This window comes from Lingula anatina, chromosome 4 (genome assembly GCF_051362555.1).
Source record: "Lingula anatina isolate TDL-2025a chromosome 4, LinAna3.0, whole genome shotgun sequence".
NCBI lineage: Eukaryota > Metazoa > Brachiopoda > Lingulata > Lingulida > Lingulidae > Lingula > Lingula anatina.
Window position 1 is genome coordinate 6,764,399 of NC_141770.1, and position 22,244 is coordinate 6,786,642.

The window sequence follows — 22,244 nt, forward strand, 5'->3', positions numbered from 1 at the left end:
AATGTATTTGCTAAAAAATGTAGATGAAATGAGTGTAACTGTTTGCAATGTAACTGGGTCATCTCTGTAATATAGTGCAAACTATTATTTAATAGGAACCATTTAATGATAGATACACTATTCATATAAAGGATGCTTTTGTAAAATGCACCAAATCATTTTTGTATCTTGTGTGTACAAGATGAATTGGTTCAAATTCCTAACAAATGACAGGTGTGATTAATAAAGCACTTGATAAATATCATAATTCAATTTGGGTGGTTCTGGCAGCATATCAGTTGAATGTGCCTTGTAGAAGTATACTTTATGAGGAGTAACATGAAAGATGTGAACATTTTACTTAAATTCAAAGGAAACACAAAATATGATAACTGATTCGTTGATCTTCACGGGAAGTATAGAAGACAAATTATCTATTGTAACACAACTACTAGTACAAAACCAATCAATAATTTTGTGCACTACCTGCAAGGTGTTTTGTGGCATGGTGATGGGTGACGGTGGGTAATGACCACTGCTCCACCTTGGGTTGAATACATATCACCTGTTATTACCAGGTGCCGTGGGTCTCACTCGCCATGTGCTTCTTTCACACTTGTTCCCATTACCACGTCATCCACCAGGTGGTGGCCCCTGTCAAGACGTGCCTGATCGACAGCCATGTATTGGATATAACATTCCTCCCAACCTTAATTTTTTTCTACAACATATAAACTTAAAAAATAGTCTTTGTCAATCATTATCCTTGAATATTCTGCATCCTAATGAATTTTCAGTTTCATATTGTATAAAGTCACATCTCGAGTGCTACATGCTCAAGTTTTTCAGGCCAGTGATCCGCCTTCATCCTGATTTAATATAAATAATCTAAGAATACTTTTTTCAGGACAGCGATCCGCCTTCATCCTGATTACATAGAAATAATCTCAGATTCTTTTTTTTTTTAGGACAGTGATCTGCCTTCATCCTGATTACACATAAATGATTTAACTGTCACTTTAATACATAATCTTTAAAGTAACCTGGTTGTCTGATTGTTCTCTCTGGTCAGGTGTAAATTGGTTCTTCAATATGATCACTGTTTTTCTCTTGCTGTGGCATCTTCTTTTCAACTGAATTCTCTGTATTTACTGCAATATCATCTAAGTTTGGAATATTCTGTGTGTCTGTTGCTGCAAAGTCACTTTTCACTGTAATATATCACTAAGTTGCAATTCACATGCATCATCTCGTCTTCTCATCTCATTTGTGTTTTCTTTCAAATACGAGTCTGCTGGAATTTCCATTACATCATCTGTTGTGTTTACCACATTGTTACACAGTTTGAATTGACTTGCGTCTCTGCAGATTGTTCTTCTGTCTGTAACTCTTCTGGCAGTAACTTGAGAACCATGTATTTCCATGAAGATATAGAAAATTGGTGTTGTGAGTTTCTTTCTTTTGTTCTGTTTAACTAAAACATAGTCACATATAATGAGTGTATTCTCCCTCCAAGTTTGATTAGTGTTGGGTCAGTGAGTGTTTTCTCTGCTATCTCACCGAGAATCGCTGCATTTTTAGATTTGACCATCCATCCGATCATCTTCTCTGTACTATGACCACCCATTTGTGGCAGTGGGTGTCTGGAGAGATAATCTGGGTCTGCATCATTCTTTCCTGGCTCATATACCACTTCATAGTCAATATCTTGTAAGTCCATCACCCATTTTTCTATTCTCGGTGGTAATTTTGCTTGTGCTTTGTTAAACCTGGGTACTAATGGTTTGAGTGCTTCAATAATACTAAATTCTTCTCTCATGTCCCAGTATGGTTCAATGTCCTCATCTTTTCTGTATAGATTGCTGATTCCAATCTCCTATTGAGATTCTCCCTCCAAGTTTGATTAGTGTTGGGTCAGTGAGGGTTTTCTCTGCTATCTCATTGAGAATCACTGCATTTTCAGGTTTGACCACTCTGCCAAACTGTGTGCCTGAGCTGAAAAAAACAAAAAAGAGAAACACTCATTATAAACACTCAACAGGCCTGTAGCCAGCTATTTCAAAAGGTTTTTCTTTTCCTAAAAAAAAGTGGTCATTTTACCATGAAACCATTGTCTACCTAAATAAAAATTTACCCAGAGGGAACCTTTTCCTGGCAATAAAGGGGTGTTTGTTCGCATGTCTAAACTGGCAGTGGTCCTGGGCACAGCAAAGTCAAACTTGGCAGCTTCCTCATATTTGCAGAAATTTTTACTTTAAAACAATTGCTAATGTGCATCTGATGTTTTGCCATGGCTTCATGTAAAAAAAAAAATCCAACTTAAAATTGGCATCATTTTATATTGGCAATTTAAGCTAAATTTAGAGGGACATTTGTTGTGACTTTGCATCTTAAGCGACCCGACATGCCTCAAAATGTGTCACAACACTATATTCAATGCAGGAATGGTGCAGTCCAGATGTAACATTGTAATAATGTGATGTTATACTTGGCTACATACTGGGGTATGTATGAATTCCTAACATGCAAAGCCATTACTTCACTGCAGTTGGAGGGCTATGGCTAAATAGAGAGTTATAAAGATACCTGATAGGACGAAGTGAACACTGCAAAAATCCCCAGAAATAACTTTTTAGACAACATATAGAAACCCTATTGCTCTCTAACTCTGCTAGAACTTTTTACGTTTTACCTCAGATATTTCCAGGAATCCAGATCTACTGAATAACACTTATAACACTCCCTTTATCTATCCTCTAGCTCTTGTATCTGCAGCTCTCTTTCTCTCTCTCCTCTCTCTCTCTCTCTCTCAAAAGCCCCGCCCAACTGTCGCTTTCAATCCCAAGACTTCCGGTACCAGATCACTGCAACAAAGTACTCATGCACCCTTTTGTCATCAAGAATGTGTTTGCATGCATTTAAAAGGATGCTGGAACCGTGGAATGTCCTACTGGTTCAGATCAAACTTTTATGGTAACCCATAAATATATCTTAGCCTTAGTATAACGTTATTTTATAACGTGTAAAATTTTCCCGCTCCGTCCGACTAAGTAGGTCAAAGAAAACCCGCAGTGAATACTGGGTCACATCTCGGTACATCCGGTCACATGAAGCGCGCCGCTGTTTTACTCTGATCTGCTTCCCAGTTATTATATCTTCTGATTTTTTGTTTAGATATGATATTATTGATTGAGAATAAATTATAACAAAAAAGGTAATTAAAAATTCTTTTTTTATTGTTATTATTATATATTTTCTTTTTGCTTCAACTTTTGCTGGATCTCAGCACTGCTAACACAACGTTCAATTTAAAGACCTTCGCATTTAGAGCAATTAGGTCCTACCATTAAAAGTATAATAAACAAGCTTGAAAATATTCTAAAGTCAATTTTGTCTGCACATCATCTAGTACCTGTATTTTACTTTTATAGACTGTGCTAGAGACTACGTACGCTAGTAAGCTTATAATTAGATGCGCGTTAATTTTTTTTTTCAAAACGTCTAAATGTTTCCCTCAATTCCAAGTATATTTTCTCAATGCCTGGTAACGAAGGTTTTTTGCAAATGGCTTTTTAAGAGAATGCAACTTATTCGTGTTTCGAGTAAAACATTTGACTGTGCCCTATTAACATATCGTCCAGCTAATCATGAGGGCCCGCTGGGAAGGGGGGGGGGGGAGGGGGGTAGTGATAACAGTTCAAGGCCACAGGAAATAAAATCATCAAATCACAAATCACATAAATTAATTAAAAACTTCATTCGTACTGTATCTCATTGAAAATTCTAGTCTGGCGAGCTGAAAATAACTATCATTGAGTATATTAATGACTTCGTTCCACTATGGACGAGAGATAGGCCCCTACATGTAGAAACCCGGCCGCAATTCACGATTCACAGGAATGGGGTGCTTCACATCTCGGGGAATGATAAGTGCATGTTACGAGTAAGGAAAATACCCAACGGGGCCTTCAGTCCTTGTCTTAACTAAAATGAAGATTTAATTAATGTCTAAAATATTTTAAAACATTAAAGCAACTAAAATTAATGATCTAGAGCAAAAATACGCCACGTAGGATTTTTCAGCTTTTAAAAGTAGCTGCTAGTTATTTATTGCGTTATTTAAGATGAACATTCTAGACATTTTCTGAGACGTTACACATTATACTTGCTTCCAAACAGGTACCTTATATTTCTACTTTATTTAAAATAAACTTGAAATAAACTCTCTCTCTCTCTCCGGTTGTCTCTGACCGAATTCACAATCAGTTGATCCTCGGACCAGAATCAGGTAACAAACCTCTTTTATGATAATTAACTGTTATGACTGATAAATGAAACTGCATTTTTTCATTCGACAGCATCTTCCGCAACTTTACGAAAAAAATAAAAAATAAATATTTATATTGAAAACACATCTGTAGAGATTAACTCTGAAAGATGAAAAAAATGCCCGAGCTTTTGGCTTGTGAACCTTCTTCAGGTACCAAAACAAGAATAAACAAGCAAACTACAGGGATGCGTGACGTACGATGCATGTAAAAGGGACACGAAGTTAGAAGTGCGTGATAAAGGTTAACGTCTTGAAGATTACATAATAATAAACCAAGAATAATATTCGTTTAGATACTCATTGTCTCTATAAAGTACTTTTTTGAAGTGTCTAATATTTTTATGAACTTCTTCTCGACAATCCGTCTTTGTCTTGTGTCGCGTATGTGTCCATTTAAAATGGTGACTGTTTGTACTGTGGTGGTTCTTGATGCGAGCTTTAAGGGCGTAAGACAGCTTTTTTTTCTATCGTTTTCACTTTTAATTACTATATTAGTTCTATTAATGTAGGCCTACATAGCTACCAATTATCTGCGCTTTAAGCTTGTACTTTTTATTACAGATACAAGCAAGGCAAGCAAAAAGTCTCTGGCAGTGAATTGTGAACTGTTGCTGCTACCACTCCTACATAAAGTAGATATTGCAAACATATATCGGCACATAAATCAATAAGATAGCAGACAACTTTCATGGAAAATAAACTGAAATTAAAGCTGGATATTCTTTTATCTATTATCATTTCGCACGTAAGCCTACGTCTTCATCACCATCATACTTCCGTTGCAGTCCGAAGCGACGAAGTTCAAACAGTGCACATATCCGCATAAATAGGAGATCCTTAGATCCATAAATAGGAGATCCTTACGTAGGAAACCACGCGCTAGAGAACGGCATTCTTGTTGGCGGTATTGTCACTAATTTATAGAATCATGAACAAATCTGGATGACTCTATCTATAACAAAGTAATTATTACGTAAAAATAAAAAAAATACTTTTCAGAATAATACAAGAAAAATTATTGAAAAGAACAAAGGCAAAATAATTTTAAATTAAAAATTGAACCTGAACAACAAATACAGCTTCAAGCAAATGGAAATGAAAATAGAATATAGGCCCTACACACCCTTGACTTACGAGTTTTAAAAGCTACAATTAATTTTTAAAATAATGTCGGTACCTTGTCAATGTATGGCAGGACTACGTGAAAACGACATACACCCTCCTCTACACATACACTAAACACACACACACACACGCACGCGCACACACACACACGCACAGGCTCATCGTCGAAGAGGGGGAGAACCAAATCCAATCATCGAAGTTGTACATCGGTTCACTATTTGTCCTAAGTAAATCATCATAAAATAAACGAATCAGATCAAAATTACAATAAAGCGCGGAATGTGCAGAGCAGCATAATCAACAACTGTGGGTTTGGATACAAAACTGCTCTTCCCCGTTGCCAACGCTCTCAATTAAGTTCTATCTTTTAAAATAAAATGTGTATTGTATATAAAAAAACATGTATAAAACAACATACTTCGGTCGATAATCTAGCAGTGTGTAATACTGTGCATGAACCCAAATATGTTGTAGATGTAGCATAATCAAAATAGAAATACCATATCTTCTTGAACATGAAAAGTCACATTAGAATTCCCCCCCCCCCCCCCCCCCCCCCCCCCCCCCGTCCCACCAATACGCCCCATTTCTATTGATACCATACAAACTCAGCGTGTGTAGGAGTGTGAAAACTAAAGTAAATCAAAGTTCACGGAAAGGATATGCCATGTAATAATTCGTAGGGGAGATAGGTAATCTTCTTTTGCTCTTTTTTGTAACCTGTCAATTTTGAGTAGAAATACAGGGAATCGGTGTCTCTCATTGCACTTAGTCAATATAAATTCAAATATGTAAAAAACATCTTTCCTTTATCACGTAATTCGTCAGATGTAATAAAATACAGCATTTCCCTAGAAAACCTTTACCCCCTCTTGTGAATGCAATGTGCCGTCTGCAGAGCTCAGCGTCTGCTACCTCGCTGGATGCTTCGCGGTTCCCGGGATGTGAACAGTTAACGCGGTCCGAAAAATTTTAGGGAGAGTCAGATGAAATGTAGAGGGACCATGGCATCTATAAAGTTCTACAAGATGAAGCTGGAGATGGGGGCTAGTTTTACTCTTTTCTTTCAAAGTTTGCAATATACTCTGACTTTCAGTACCCGCATGCAACCAAAATATTTTGCTGGTATCTTGATACATCTCCCACTTGTGTCTCCCCCATAAAACGGTCCACACTAAAAAATTCAATAATCGTATGGCAATTTTATACAGGCAATTGACCTACTTTTATACCCGTACAGCTATTGTCGAGTTTTATGGCTATGGAGTGAAAACGTGATACACGTCTGTGATATAAAAATTACTTCTAATTACATAATTTACAAACAGTGCATTTGGAATAAAGGTGTCCAGATTTGTGAGCAAAAGATGACATTGCTATTTGAAAATAATGAAAAAATTGGAGACAAGCCTAAATCAGAAAAAATGCATTTTTTTCTCTTATATGCAAATTAGGTTCCTTGAAGTAATATAAGACTGGCCGGAAGTGATGTTCAGAGATTTGTAACGATGGTGATCTTGATGATCTTAATGGTGGTTCAAAAATATTATCAAAGTTTTCAGTTGTCATCTGGTGAGAAAGAAATTTTCTGCACTAACACAATCATTCCACGAGTGAAAAATAATTAGTACACGCGCCTCAGAGATGCGCTGCAGACGTCACGGCTTTTGGGCGAAAATCACACGCGACATTTCGTCATAATTATTTGATATAGGTAAAAAACTGTGATTGAAAATGGATATCAGCAAAGCATTAAAATTTTGACAACTTTTCTGTTTATTTGTGTTCGACAAGGATGAATTTAATTAGAATACCCCCTCTCTCTCTTTTTAAGCGAATATAAAGGAGAAAGCCGAGCGAAAAAAAAAATAATGCGCATAACCGTCAAAATATTCAGAAGTAAAAAAATTCAGAGTTAAAAATCTTGTTGGCCACTACAGTTCCTCTTCATAGAGGATCACATGCAAAATTTAAAGGCAACTTGTGGCCAATTGACTTACACTTTCACTAACTTCAGATAAAGATTATAAACATTATAAAGGAATCAAACAAGTTAAAGGATAGGGAGTTATTGAGTGTTGCGCCGACAGACAACTCACAACGTAAATAACAACAATAACAACAACAACAATCTACACGCAATATGGTAATGTGCATATCGGTAACGCAGTGGTGGATTAAGAGGTTTCTGAAAAATATATCGCACCAATATTCCCCTCTAGAAATTAAAATTTTGTCTAGCCTTTGTATATTTTTAATTGGAAAATCTACTTATTGATATATTATTATTCCATTTTTTCACAAAAATTATTTGTTTTTCTAATAAAAATTAAAGTGAAAGGGAAAAGATTAGAAGGAGAAAAAGAGCAACAATTGAACATACATATTTTCCCCCCAAATATCCTTTATTACAGTGAAATAATGAAGAACATACATACTATTGGCATGCATGTACCAAAAACAAAAAGACTTTCACTAGTATCTAAAAATGAAAACCAATATATCTTCAAACATAAAGAACAATGCACCACCTCCAAAAGAATTAACAAAATTTCAAGCATGGCATTACAGTATGGACAGACCTCTATTCAAACAAATAAAAAATACATCAATAGAACAATTTTAAATATCTAATTTCCTTGATCTGAAAACAGTAAAGGAACGAATCTGACAAACTACACTGATATAATTTTATTTCCATTTCTTATTCTTTATTTCACAATACACACTAACAGATTTACCATCATTTTAATATAAACAACTAACAAAATTGTTAAGATGCAGAAAATGTCAAAAGAACGTGTTTACATATGCAACTAAAAAAGCACTCGGAGAGCGCAGACCTCTGCCAAGTCAGCAAAGTCTCCACCCAATGCCATTTCACCCCTAAATTTTCATTCTAAAATGATTAAGTCTTTTACTTTTGATTATTGATTGATTATTGTTCCGGATCACCACCAAAAACTATTCATCTGTTCTTTGGCCCATTCTGACAGTTCCTGAAAATTTCATCAAAATCGGCTTTTTGAGTTATGTGGATGACAGACAAACAGGGGTGAAAACATAACCTTTTTGGCGGAGGTAATTAGTTCAATAATGAGACGGTTAACATGCCAAAGAATTGAAAGTAGCATAGGTGACAGCAATGTACGGACATGGCTGAAAATAAAAATCATATTTAAGTGAATGTTGCAATGGTGTGGGACAAATTTTCTTCCAGCCTTAATTTCTTAAAGCTTTTTTATTTGTACAACATTAATGAAATTTCTATCTGAAGACGTCTATACAAATGTCACATGACATACAGTTTAAAGCCAGAAGGAAAAAGCATTATTATGTCTTGTATATTGTAAAATTAAAATTGATCTTCTACCCTTTTCTGAACCAAGACAACAGTTCTTGGAATGTTGAGTACACCAAGGAAGCCAACACAGATGTATTTCTAGGATAATGTATTAAAACAAACTGCAAAATGCTATTTTGGATTTTCACCTGGATTCTTAATTTCAACTCCGCTTTTACATTAACTAAGCTGTATCATCTCCCTCACATTTTTAAATACAACAAAAATATCATTATTACGGGTCAGATTATACTTGTCATGGAACTTTTTTGTTGGTTGTATTTGCCTTAGCACTTCTTTTAATTCAGTCCCTTAATCCAGTTAATATATGTGCTAACTACTATGTAATAATACAGTCTCATGGTTACGTCTTGCAATCTGTAAAGCCTACAGATTAATCAAGATTTTAAAAATCTGTTAACTGATTTCTTGTTGTTAAATTAGCAACAAATAAACCAAATATTGGTATGAGAGTTCTTTGAGGAATATTTTATGTGCAAGCATGTGGGCTAAAGTTTCTGCAAACAGAACATCAGCACAAACACTATATTCAAACAGGAGGACTGACTCTTTAATAGCGTAACATTTTATCTGGAATTGGAAAGCTTCACCCATAAAAGAACAAATATATTATATGGGTTTAATATAACACTTCATAATAAAGTTCTATCATAACTACCAACAACTATTCTGCTTTGTGCGAGACATATTTCCTCTCGACACATGGATAAGACAAAGTGCTGCTCTTGGTGCTGTCTTTCACTGCCTGCTTTTTCATGGTAAGGGTACTCTGAAAAAAGAACAATATAACTGAAAAAACTGAAAATTACATTGGAAAGACTAGCAAATCCAAGGACTAAAAATAGTTAAACGTTAATAATTTTGTCAAATCTTGTCTAATATTTCTGAAATTTGTACAAATGATGCTTAACAATAATAAAAATCTGTGATAAGATGATCTGTTGACTGTATCTAATGAAAAGTGTTTTTTGGGACAATTAATTTAGGACAACTGAAATTTACATTGAAAAGACTGGCAAATCCCATGACTTAAAATAGTTAAACGTTAATAATTTTGTCAAATCTTGTCCAATATTTCTGAAATTTGTACAAATGATGCTTAACAACAATAAAAATCTGTGATTAGATGATCTGTTGACTGCATCTAATGAAAAGTGTTTTTTGGGACAACATATTTGGGAAAACTGAAATTTACATTGAAAAGACTGGCAAATCTCATGGCTTAAAATAGTTAAACATTATTAATTTTGTCAAATCTGGTCAAATGTTTCTGAAATTTGTACAAATGATGCTTAACAACAATAAAAATCTGTGATAAGCTGATCAGTTGACTGTGTCAAATGAAAAGTGTCTTTTTGTGACAATATATTTGGGAAAACTGAAATTTACATTAAAAAGACTGGCAAATCCAAGGACTTCAAATAGTTAAACGTTAATAATTTTGTCAAATCTAGTCCAGTGTTTATGAAATTTGTACAAATGATGCTTAACAACAATAAAAACCTGTGATAAGCTGATCAAATGACTGTGTCTAATGAAAAATATCTTCTATCGACAATATCCTTGAAAAAACTGAAAAGTACACTGAAAAATCTGGCAAATTCCATGGCTTAAAATAGTTAAATGTTAATAATTTTGCAATGTGATTATCAAATAAAATAGCAAACGTGATGATTTGAGGTTGTTTGTGTAGGAGGTTGCAAATTACCTATAACTGTTATCTGAAAAACAATATATACCCATACAAGACTTCTCCTTACTATCAATGCCAGATGCAGCTTACTCCTTACAATGGGTTTCTGGAATGGGTTGTTGCTATCACAGTATTTGACAATGTCCTAAATCTTGCCTCATATCATGTATTGTACACATGGATAAGACATAGTGCTGCTCTTGGTGCTGTCTTTCACTGCCTGCATCTTCATGGTAAGGGTACTCTGGAAAAAGAAGAATATAACTGAAAAAACTGAAAATAACATAGAAAACGCTGGCAAATTCCATGACATAAAATAGTTAAACGTTAATAATTTTGTCAAATCTTGTCCAATATTTCTGAAATTTGTACAAATGATGCTTAACAACAATAAAAATCTGTGATTAGATGATCTCTTGACTGCATTTAATGAAAAGTGTTTTTTGGGACAACATATTTGGGACAACTGAAATTTACATTGAAAAGACTGGCAAATCCAAGGACTTCAAATAGTTAAACGTTAATAATTTTGTCAAATCTAGTCCAGTGTTTCTGAAATTTGTACAAATGATGCATAACAACAATAAAAATCAGTGATTAGATGATCTGTTGACCGTATCTAATGAAAAGTGTTTTTTGGGGCAACATATTTGGGAAAACTGAAATTTACATTGAAAAGACTGGCAAATCTCATGGCTTAAAATAGTTAAACATTATTAATTTTGTCAAATCTGGTCAAATGTTTCTGAAATTTGTACAAATGATGCTTAACAACAATAAAAATCTGTGATAAGCTGATCAGTTGACTGTGTCAAATGAAAAGTGTCTTTTTGTGACAATATATTTGGGAAAACTGAAATTTACATTGAAAAGACTGGCAAATCCAAGGACTTCAAATAGTTAAACGTTAATAATTTTGTCAAATCTACTCCAGTGTTTCTGAAATTTGTACAAATGATGCTTAACAACAATAAAAACCTGTGATAAGCTGATCAAATGACTGTGTTTAATGAAAAGTATCTTCTTTTGACAATATCCTTGAAAAAACTGAAAATTACACTGAAAAATCTGGCAAATTCCATGGCTTAAAATAGTTAAATGTTAATAATTTTGCAATGTGATTATAAAATAAAATAGCAAATGTGATAATTTGAGGTTGTTTGTGTAGGAGGTTGCAAATTACCTATAACTGTCATCTGGAAAACAATATATACCCAAACATGACTTCTCCTTACTATCAATGCCAGATGCAAATTACTCCTTACAATCGGTTTCTGGAATGGGTTGTTGTTATCACAACATTTGACAATGTCCTAAATCTTGCCACATATCATGTATTGTACACATGGATAAGACATAGTGCTGCTCTTGGTGCTGTCTTTCACTGCCTGCATCTTCATAGTAAGGGTAACTCTGGAAAAAGAACAATATAACTGAAAAAACTGAAAATAACATAGAAAACGCTGGCAAATTCCATGACATAAAATAGTTAAACGTTAATAATTTTGTCAAATCTTGTCCAATATTTCTGAAATTTGTACAAATGATGCTTAACAACAATAAAAATCTGTGATTAGATGATCTGTTGACTGCATCTAATGAAAAGTGTTTTTTGGGACAACATATTTGGGACAACTGAAATTTACATTGAAAAGACTGGCAAATCCAAGGACTTCAAATAGTTAAATGTTAATAATTTTGTCAAATCTTGTCCAATATTTCTGAAATTTGTACAAATGATGCATAACAACAATAAAAATCAGTGATTAGATGATCTGTTGACTGTATCTAATGAAAAGTGTTTTTGGGGCAACATATTTGGGAAAACTGAAATTTACATTGAAAAGACTGGCAAATCTCATGGCTTAAAATAGTTAAACATTATTAATTTTGTCAAATCTGGTCAAATGTTTCTGAAATTTGTACAAATGATGCTTAACAACAATAAAAATCTGTGATAAGCTGATCAGTTGACTGTGTCAAATGAAAAGTGTCTTTTTGTGACAATATATTTGGGAAAACTGAAATTTACATTAAAAAGACTGGCAAATCCAAGGACTTCAAATAGTTAAACGTTAATAATTTTGTCAAATCTAGTCCAGTGTTTCTGAAATTTGTACAAATGATGCTTAACAACAATAAAAACCTGTGATAAGCTGATCAAATGACTGTGTTTAATGAAAAGTATCTTCTTTTGACAATATCCTTGAAAAAACTGAAAATTACATTGAAAAATCTGGCAAATTCCATGGCTTAAAATAGTTAAATGTTAATAATTTTGCAATGTGATTATAAAATAAAATAGTAAATGTGATGATTTGAGGTTGTTTGTGTAGGAGGTTGCAAATTACCTATAACTGTTATCTGAAAAAACAATATATACCCAAACAAGACTTCTCCTTACTATCAATGCCAGATGCAGATTACTCCTTACAATCGGTTTCTGGAATGGGTTGTTGTTATCACAATATTTGACAATGTCCTAAATCTTGCCACATATCATGTATTGTACACATGGATAAGACATAGTGCTGCTCTTGGTGCTGTCTTTCACTGCCTGCATCTTCATGGTAAGGGTACTCTGGAAAAAGAACAATATAACTGAAAAAACTGAAAATAACATAGAAAACGCTGGCAAATTCCATGACATAAAATAGTTAAACATTAATAATTTTGTCAAATTTTGTCCAATATTTCTGAAATTTGTACAAATGATGCTTAACAACAATAAAAATCTGTGATTAGATGATCTGTTGACTGCATCTAATGAAAAGTGTTTTTTGGGACAACATATTTGGGAAAACTGAAATTTACATTGAAGGACTGGCAAATCCAAGGACTTCAAATAGTTAAAGGTTAATAATTTTGTCAAATCTAGTCCAGTGTTTCTGAAATTTGTACAAATGATGCTTAACAACAATAAAAACCTGTGATAAGCTGATCAAATGACTGTGTCTAATGAAAAATATCTTCTATCGACAATATCCTTGATAAAACTGAAAAGTACACTGAAAAATCTGGCAAATTCCATGGCTTAAAATAGTTAAATGTTAATAATTTTGCAATGTGATTATAAAATAAAATAGCAAACGTGATGATTTGAGGTTGTTTGTGTAGGAGGTTGCAAATTACCTATAACTGTTATCTGAAAAACAATATATACCCATACAAGACTTCTCCTTACTATCAATGCCAGATGCAGATTACTCCTTACAATGGGTTTCTGGAATGGGTTGTTGCTATCACAGTATTTGACAATGTCCTAAATCTTGCCTCATATCATGTATTGTACACATGGATAAGACATAGTGCTGCTCTTGGTGCTGTCTTTCACTGCCTGCATCTTCATGGTAAGGGTACTCTGGAAAAAGAACAATATAACTGAAAAAACTGAAAATAACATAGAAAACGCTGGCAAATTCCATGACATAAAATAGTTAAATGTTAATAATTTTGTCAAATCTAGTCCAATGTTTCTAAAATTTGTACAAATGATGCTTAACAATAATTTAAATATATGTTGGAATTTACAACAGGTGACTATATACAACTTTTTCAATAGCAGTATATGAATCAGCTGTGCAACAATTTTTGAAATGGAATAATATCTGTAATTTAAAAGCTGGAACATAATTTATATCTTATTTTCTAACACAGAAATTTTAATTTTCTGCATAAAATGAACCCACTACCTGTCTCTCAATCCATGAGTGTGCTAAATTGACAAGCAATCTTTACAGCTTCATGAAGGCCATTACCCAGTGCACTACCTGACAACCCATTTCTTTGATATCATCTTCATTCTAAGCAATACTTACTACACCCTTCCTCATCACTGTTATCTCTACAGTCATTGTCCTGGTCACATCTTTATTCTAAGCAATACTTACTACACCCTTCCTCATCACTGATAGCTCTACAGTCATTGTTGTGGTCACATCTTCATTCTAAGCAATACTTACTACACCCTTCCTCATCACTGTTATCTTTACAGTCATTGTCCTGGTCACATCTTCATGATAAGTTGTTACAGCAGCCATTATCACATACAAACTTATATGGAGGACATGTGTGATCCACAATAAAAAATACATCTTTAAAACAATCTACTTTATTTTCAAGTGTCTTAAAAACTGTTCCTTCAATTTCTTTGACAAAGCAATAAAATATCCGAGAGATTTATTTAAAAATTCTTACATCAGTAGCAACACAAAATTACTCAAATATCAGGTATTACATTGAACAAGATGAAAAACTTGCTGAAAGGCTGTAATTAAGCAGCATTACAGATTCAAAAACTCACTGAAATATGTCAAAAATCTAGAAGACAATGCAATCACCTTATGACGATTTATGAAACTCTATTGTTATCTGACCATCTTGAAAATAAGTCTGGAGTCATTGTGTTTTTTTTTTTATTTTAGTATAGTCCTGTGTCTCCTAGTACAGTGTAGTAGTCTGGAGTCATTGTGTCCCATTGTGGCAGTATAGTCTTGTGCCTCCTAGTGCAGTGTAGTAGTCTGGAGTCATTGTGTCCCATTGTGGCAGTATAGTCTTGTGCCTCCTAGTGCAGTGTAGTAGTCTGGAGTCATTGTGTCCCATTGTGGCAGTATAGTCTTGTGCCTCCTAGTGCAGTGTAGTAGTCTTGAGTCATTGTGTTCCATTGTGGCAGTATAGTCCTGTGCCTCCTAGTACAGTGTAGTAGTCTGGAGTCATTGTGTTCCATTGTGGCAGTATAGTCCTGTGCCTCCTAGTACAGTGTAGTAGTCTGGAGTCATTGTGTTCCATTGTGGCAGTATAGTCCTGTGCCTCCTAGTGCAGTGTAGTAGTCTGGAGTCATTGTGTCCCATTGTGGCAGTATAGTCTTGTGCCTCCTAGTACAGTGTAGTATTCTGGAATCATTGTGTCCCATTGTGGCAGTATAGTCTTGTGCCTCCTAGTGCAGTGTAGTAGTCTTGAGTCATTGTGTTCCATTGTGGCAGTATAGTCCTGTGCCTCCTAGTACAGTGTAGTAGTCTGGAGTCATTGTGTTCCATTGTGGCAGTATAGTCCTGTGCCTCCTAGTACAGTGTAGTAGTCTGGAGTCATTGTGTTCCATTGTGGCAGTATAGTCCTGTGCCTCCTAGTACAGTGTAGTAGTCTGGAGTCATTGTGTTCCATTGTGGCAGTATAGTCCTGTGCCTCCTAGTACAGTGTAGTAGTCTGGAGTCATTGTGTTCCATTGTGGCAGTATAGTCCTGTGCCTCCTAGTACAGTGTAGTAGTCTGGAGTCATTGTGTTCCATTGTGGCAGTATAGTCCTGTGCCTCCTAGTACAGTGTAGTAGTCTGGAGTCATTGTGTTCCATTGTGGCAGTATAGTCCTGTGCCTCCTAGTACAGTGTAGTAGTCTGGAGTCATTGTGTTCCATTGTGGCAGTATGGTCCTGTGCCTCCTAGTACAGTGTGGAGTCAGTGTGGAGTCAGATAATGGACTGGAAAAGACAAAGAAGTCAGTGATCAGGCACAAGATCCAGAATATTAGAGTAATAAAATTTCATTGGGTTTATTACATTAAATAAACTGCAAAGAAATATTTAAAAAAATAAACTTTCAAAAGTTAAGTCAAGGTTGAAGCATACACTGTACCAGTACTGATATTAAAGAGATGGGTTTATGGTGCTTTCTGAAACTCGGGATGGTAGTGCTAGTTCACGTAAGTGGACACGCCATGGGAAGTTTTAGTTGTTCATAGTTAAGTTCATATAATACTATTTCGACAGATGACTCAAAAGAAACAAGAAAAAGGCCCACTTAAAAATTATGTAAGCAGGAATAACATCAGTTCTTCATTTTATTGCCTCACCTTCATAAGGCATTGGGTAATTGCAGATGAAACGGGAATGGCAAAACTGAAGTAGATGACTGCGTGCAATCTTGCTAGATCTCCAAGAGCGCTTTTAATCTGCAGCGTCAACATTCTGAAGCATTTTGTAAAATCTTCACCAGCATTGCATCGTGATGTGAACAATGAACAACTGACACAGTCGATACCATATGTGTCCGTCACTTTAGATGTCTCCTCCTGAATTCACCGATTAAATTTGTCAATAGAATCTATAACAAAACCATCTAAGAAAAGTGTCCTGATGTATGGTGAAACTCAGTGTGCAGAACGTTTGATGAAAATTCCGACTTTTCAGCGTCACCCTTTGCCTAGTCTACGCCATATAAAAATTGTTTAGTATAGATGGCGCTATGCAAGAGGTGAGACTTAGGATTTGTAAAGGACTGTGGCCAGTATCAACAACAAGTTCACCGCCTGCTTTCTAAGAAACTCTTGCGAGGAGGGAGAGAGTTCTGGAACCGCAATAGAAATGACCAGGGTCCAGGCACTGTGATATATATTACGATAAATTGTGAATTCTGTTATGTAGAAAGACTCAAGGTCGAGAGCTTCAACGAAGTGTCAATCTGATTGGTTTAAAGTTAAGGAAACAATACAGGAACTGTCCAATGAAATTCTTTTATACAATAATTATTCCTGTTTATTGTTTTAGTAAACAAAGCAAAGAGACAATGTCTACACAGTCGCTGGTAAGTTTTATTTTTTATTCAAAACTGAAATTCTGTAGCAAGTTCAATGTAAGCCCACACAGCGCCTTTTTACTTTTTCATGATTTTTTATGTGGTTAATTTTTATTCTTAAAAAAATCATGTCACACGTTTTGCTGATCATTCTGATAATGGTACAAATGCAAACATCACAAACTACCAAATAAAGATACAGGGGGCGTATTCTCAAAACTTCGTAACTTACAACAATTTGTAACTATTTCGAGAATACGGCCCCAGAACTCCATGATTTGTATCTTGTTTAAGATGATTTCATTTATTTATTGTACATATTGCAGATGACAGCTGATATGGGAATTGAAATTAATAAAGAAGAACAGTGTGCTCGTAAGTTGTGTGTGTGTTTGTATAATCAGACTGTATATGTTTTATAATACAATATGGGCCAAAAACTACTCTTGCAATTATTTTGTTGTTACTAAAAAAAAAAAAAAAAAAAAAAAAAAAAATTTTATTTGCTCATAATATGAAAATAAGATAGATAGATATCTTTCTTTAGTCACATTTATTAAAGGGATAATAATTAACTCTTTGTATGAGATCTATATTTTACAATAAAAACATTGTGAACAACTCATATATAATATAATATAATATAATATAATATAATATAATATAATATAATATAATCTGTTTTACCTCAAAAACAGAAGTTATAGCTATTATTCTGATATCTGAGCTTGTCAGTGGACCATGTGAACTCCATATATGGCTATACTCTGTAATATGAGATTATAACAAAAAAAAAAAAACAGGGACTAACTCTGAATGTAGAAATGGATTCATTAACCATTGGTAAGTATGGGAAAACTGTTGTCTACCCCAGGAAAATTCATTTTTTGGCCAAGACGAACAGTTATTATCCCAGTGATCAATTTGAATGTCTGTAGTGTAAATATCAAAAAGATATATTGATAGGATTTCTTTCTGTTTTATTTTATTTCTTCTTTTTATTTTTAACAGCCATGGCCACAGTCAGAATTGTTTTAAAAAACAATTTATTGAAAGCAAAAGTGGTGGGCAGGGGAACTGCCCTTGGGGGATGGGACCCCCAGCGAGGAGTGAACCTGTCAAGGTTCACTGATATGGGAGTCCCATCTCTCAGGGCAGAGTATCTCCTGCCCAAGGGCTCAAATATGGTATGGAAATTCATTAAGCCACAAAATGTAAGTATGAAACTTTTTTTTTTTTTTTTTTTTTTTTACAAAATTAATGATCTGAGGTAAAAATGATAACCTTTCAAATTGAAAAGAAAATTTAAAGTCCAATACGTTTAAGTGTTTATTTATTCATACCTTCATTCATTTCTTCTGGTGTATTTGATTTATCATTTATTGTATATATATATATATTAACATTTTACTTTTCATTTTAGACATTAACATATCATCAAGTAATTTATTTGTTTGTTTGTTTGTTTGTTTGTTTGTTTGAGTGTTTGTTTGTTTGTTTGTTTGTTCATTCGTTCATTTATTCATTCATTCATTCAGCCTTACCACCCTGGGTCTGGCTGGACATGGGAGCCTGAACCCTTTAGGAACAGGTGCCTCCAGGTGACCACCAAAGACAGCATGGAAGTGACCTGTACTTGGGGAGAACTGGACATGGAAATAAAAGGTGCTTGATCTTATAATTCTCTCTCATATAACCAATGGAAATCAAAGGTGAATAAACCTTTTAATTTTTTCATGCATAACATATTGAAATAATTATGATTTGATCCAACAATCCTATAAAGTATAACCTATGGGAAGAAATGATGAAATGGTCCTTTAATATTGCCAAATAAATTTTGGACTATATTTTAATCTATATCATAACTTGTGAATAACAAATAAATGTGTCATCCTATTCCAGAGTGGGACTACATGTACAAGCCTGAAGTCCACACAAGTGGTAAGTCCACACCATTGCTCTATTCAATCAACTTGATGCATTTCTTAATCTTTTAGCAAGGATTTATGAAATATAATTACAACAACACCCTGACTCTCAGGGTGCAAGTCCAGACCCTCAGGGGCTGTTGACAATGAATTTGGAGACCTAGCTAATGTGCACTAACTCCATGGAAACTCTCACTGAATACAATCAGATTAACAGACTAACATGCTTCTTTTTGTCTCCAACATACTCCAACATACTCACATAAATGGTATTCCTTAATATTCAATTCTGTTCTTTCAGGTGATACTAAAGAAGAGAATAATGTAGCAATTGTTAAGACCCCAAGCATTGAGGAACTAGGTAAGGCTGGAATCTTAGTAAAATAATCATGAATTTTAATATACTTGCACACACACATGCACTAACAAACACACATGCACATACACAAGTTGCAAGCATGTTGCTCAAGCAATGTCTATTTTTTAAAATACTTAAGAAGATAATTTATTTATTTTTAAGTCAATTAAATCTTTGAATGTGTCTTCATCAAAGTGTAATGGGCCTACTGAATCTTTTTTGAACATGCACAGATATAGAATGTGAAGTTTGTATTTTTAAATATTAAAATATTATTAAAATATCATTTTTTCTTTAGCTGATATCAAAGACACAAAGAGTATGTCAGATGCTGAGGGCAGATAGGAGAGAGGTAAGACAGTAAGATCAATTTAACAGGTGTCCATTTAACACACTTAAAAAATTTACACACACACAAACAGGCTCCCAGGCACAAACAGCGGCAAATTGAGGCCATCTTCTGGGTCTTCTGGAAGATGGTCAGAATTTTACATTGATGGGGATTTAATTTTTTGTCAGAAGACAGTCCACAATGGAGGATGGATCAACAAACATAATTTGCAAGACTGTCAGAAAATCTCTTTAGATCCGCCCCTTACAAACATTGTGTTTTTATTCCCTGTTCAGTGATCTAAATCTTTGAATACATCTTTGACTATGGTATTGAATCCTTGTTGTGCATGGGCATGGGATGTTGAACTTGTGTTCCTTTTTTTCCTTCAGTTGATGTCAAAGACACAACAATTACTGTGACAGAGCTCGTGAAGGAGAGAGGTAAGACAGCAGGGACAATAGAATAGGGATCTATTTATTACATTGATGACACGTATACACACACACACAAAGGTACTGTACTTGCATGCATCTTCTGAAAAATTAAGGCTTTTGCTGTGTGTTGAACACACATAATGTTGTCTTGAAAATAAAATTAAATTCTGTTCTTTCAGTTGATACCAAACTAAAAGACAAGAACAATGTAACACCTGTAAAGACCCAAAGTATTGAGGAGATAGGTACAAGAATCTCAGTTAAATAGTTATGACTTTTAATATACTTATGAAACATGCATGCACACACACATACACTAACAAACACACATACACGCACATACACACCACAAGCATGTTGCTCCAGCAAAATCTTTAGCATACTTAAGAAGATAATTTATTTTTTAAGTCATTTAAATATTTGAATGTGTCTTCCATAAATTGTAATACTGAATCCTATTTGAACATGCACAGATAGGAAATGTTAAGTTTTTATTTGATATCATTTTTTCTTCAGACAATATCAAAGATACAAAGATTGAGTCAGATGCTGAGGGCATCAAAGAAAAAGGTAAGACAATAAGCTTAGGACAATTTAATGGGAATTCATTTAACACACTTAAAAATGTAGACACACACAGATGGACTTTAGAGGGGAGACTCATGCACAAAAACTGAGTTTAAAATTCTCTGTTCAGTGATCTAAATCTTTGAATGTATCTATGACATTGTTAAGTAATGTATTGAATGCTTGTTGTGCACAGGTATGAAATGTTTAATTTGTTTTACTGTTTTTCTTCAGTCAGTATCAATGACACAACAACTGTGAAAGCAGACGTGAAGGAGAGAGGTAAGACAGTAGGGTCAATAGAATAGTAGGGTCAATATTTATTACACTGATGGAATGTGATTGTGCATGTACACACACGCACACACACACACACACACACACTCCTTATGTTGTGCCAACACGGTTTGTGCTTTTGGCAAGTTTAAAATAATATTGGCAGAATTGTTTATTCCAAATACTGGTAAAAGTGTTTCATTGAAGCTTCATACATGAAATATGATGTTGCACTGACTCATTGAACATTTTATACTTTTACCTCTTAGCAAGGAGTTATAACTCCTTGCTCTTAGTAAGTATTATACATTTCAGCTCCAAAGAATCGCCGCCAATCTAGGTGGAGGAGGGTATTGAATCTGTTCACGTCTTGCTTCAGACGGAGGGCACGAACATAAATGGTTACTATTATTATTATTATTATTATTATTATTAATTAAATAATTCTAAACACTTCAGACATTAAGAAATGAAGAAAAGTCAACAGTATTTTTAAAAGAATAGATTTATTATACATTTATAGAGAAGTTCTTTTTGTTTGTCTCTTTGTTTTGATGGTATCATAACTAAGTAAGCTTTCAGTTTTTTAGAGGAAAACTTAGTCAAACAGCTGGTAAAACTGTACATGAAAGCAGTAATTATATGATAGCAGCCAGGAGCTGGTGGTTGTAGAGTTGCTGACAACATCTATTTACACCTAACTGAATGCACATTTTAACTGAATTACATTGTAATATTTTCATCTTTTATTTTTCAGGGTCGTCAGTGCAGAACTATCATTGCCTCTGTAGAAGCCAGTTAAAGCCTGCAAAATGTCATTCTCTTAATTTTACAATATGATATTAAATTTTTGTAATCAGATGAGTTTTGTTTTTATTTTCTTAATTGAATACCATTAGGGAGGGGTGATCATAGTTCATGGGAAATAAAACCATTAATTTACAAATCTCAGTAAACAAAACTTTATGCATATCTCACCAACAATGCTAGTTGAAAACTGTGAAAATTACAAATTACCAGGTATAAGGCTTAGTTTCACGAAGGGCAAAGAATAAAAAGCCACATTTGCGAGTCAGGAATGAGGTGCTTCACGGAATATTGACATTTCACGCATCTCTAGGAAATAAAAAGTGGCTTTTACGGTTAACAAAATACTCAGTGGGAATCTTTTAATTAAAAAAGTTTGAAAAAGCAAAATAAAGCAATTTCTGTTTAAAGGCATTTGGGACTTTTATTGCAATAAATGAAGCACTACAATACGACTCAATTACTGATAACTTCACTTTCGA

General features: G+C 34.2%; 2 long non-coding RNA genes across 3 annotated transcripts in view; both read right to left on the reverse strand.

Moving 5' to 3' along the window:
• Positions 1 to 471: 471 nt before the first annotated feature.
• The window catches only part of LOC106173284 (uncharacterized), an 87,997-nt gene continuing 66,224 nt past the window's right edge, over positions 472 to 22,244 (reverse strand). Inside the window, exons 1-2 of one of the 2 annotated variants that reach the window (XR_015333836.1) lie at positions 2,866 to 3,068; positions 472 to 1,974 (exon numbers count right to left, since the gene is read on the reverse strand). This is a non-coding gene — a long non-coding RNA (uncharacterized LOC106173284). Of the gene's footprint in view, positions 1,975 to 2,865; positions 3,069 to 22,244 lie in introns of those variants that run through there. The other variant, XR_015333835.1, reaches the window with a different exon arrangement.
• Positions 14,587 to 17,533, reverse strand: LOC147762173 (uncharacterized). Its single transcript, XR_015333871.1, has 2 exons — positions 16,334 to 17,533; positions 14,587 to 15,962 (listed from the first exon to the last, which is right to left on the reverse strand). It is a non-coding gene; the product is annotated as an uncharacterized LOC147762173 (long non-coding RNA).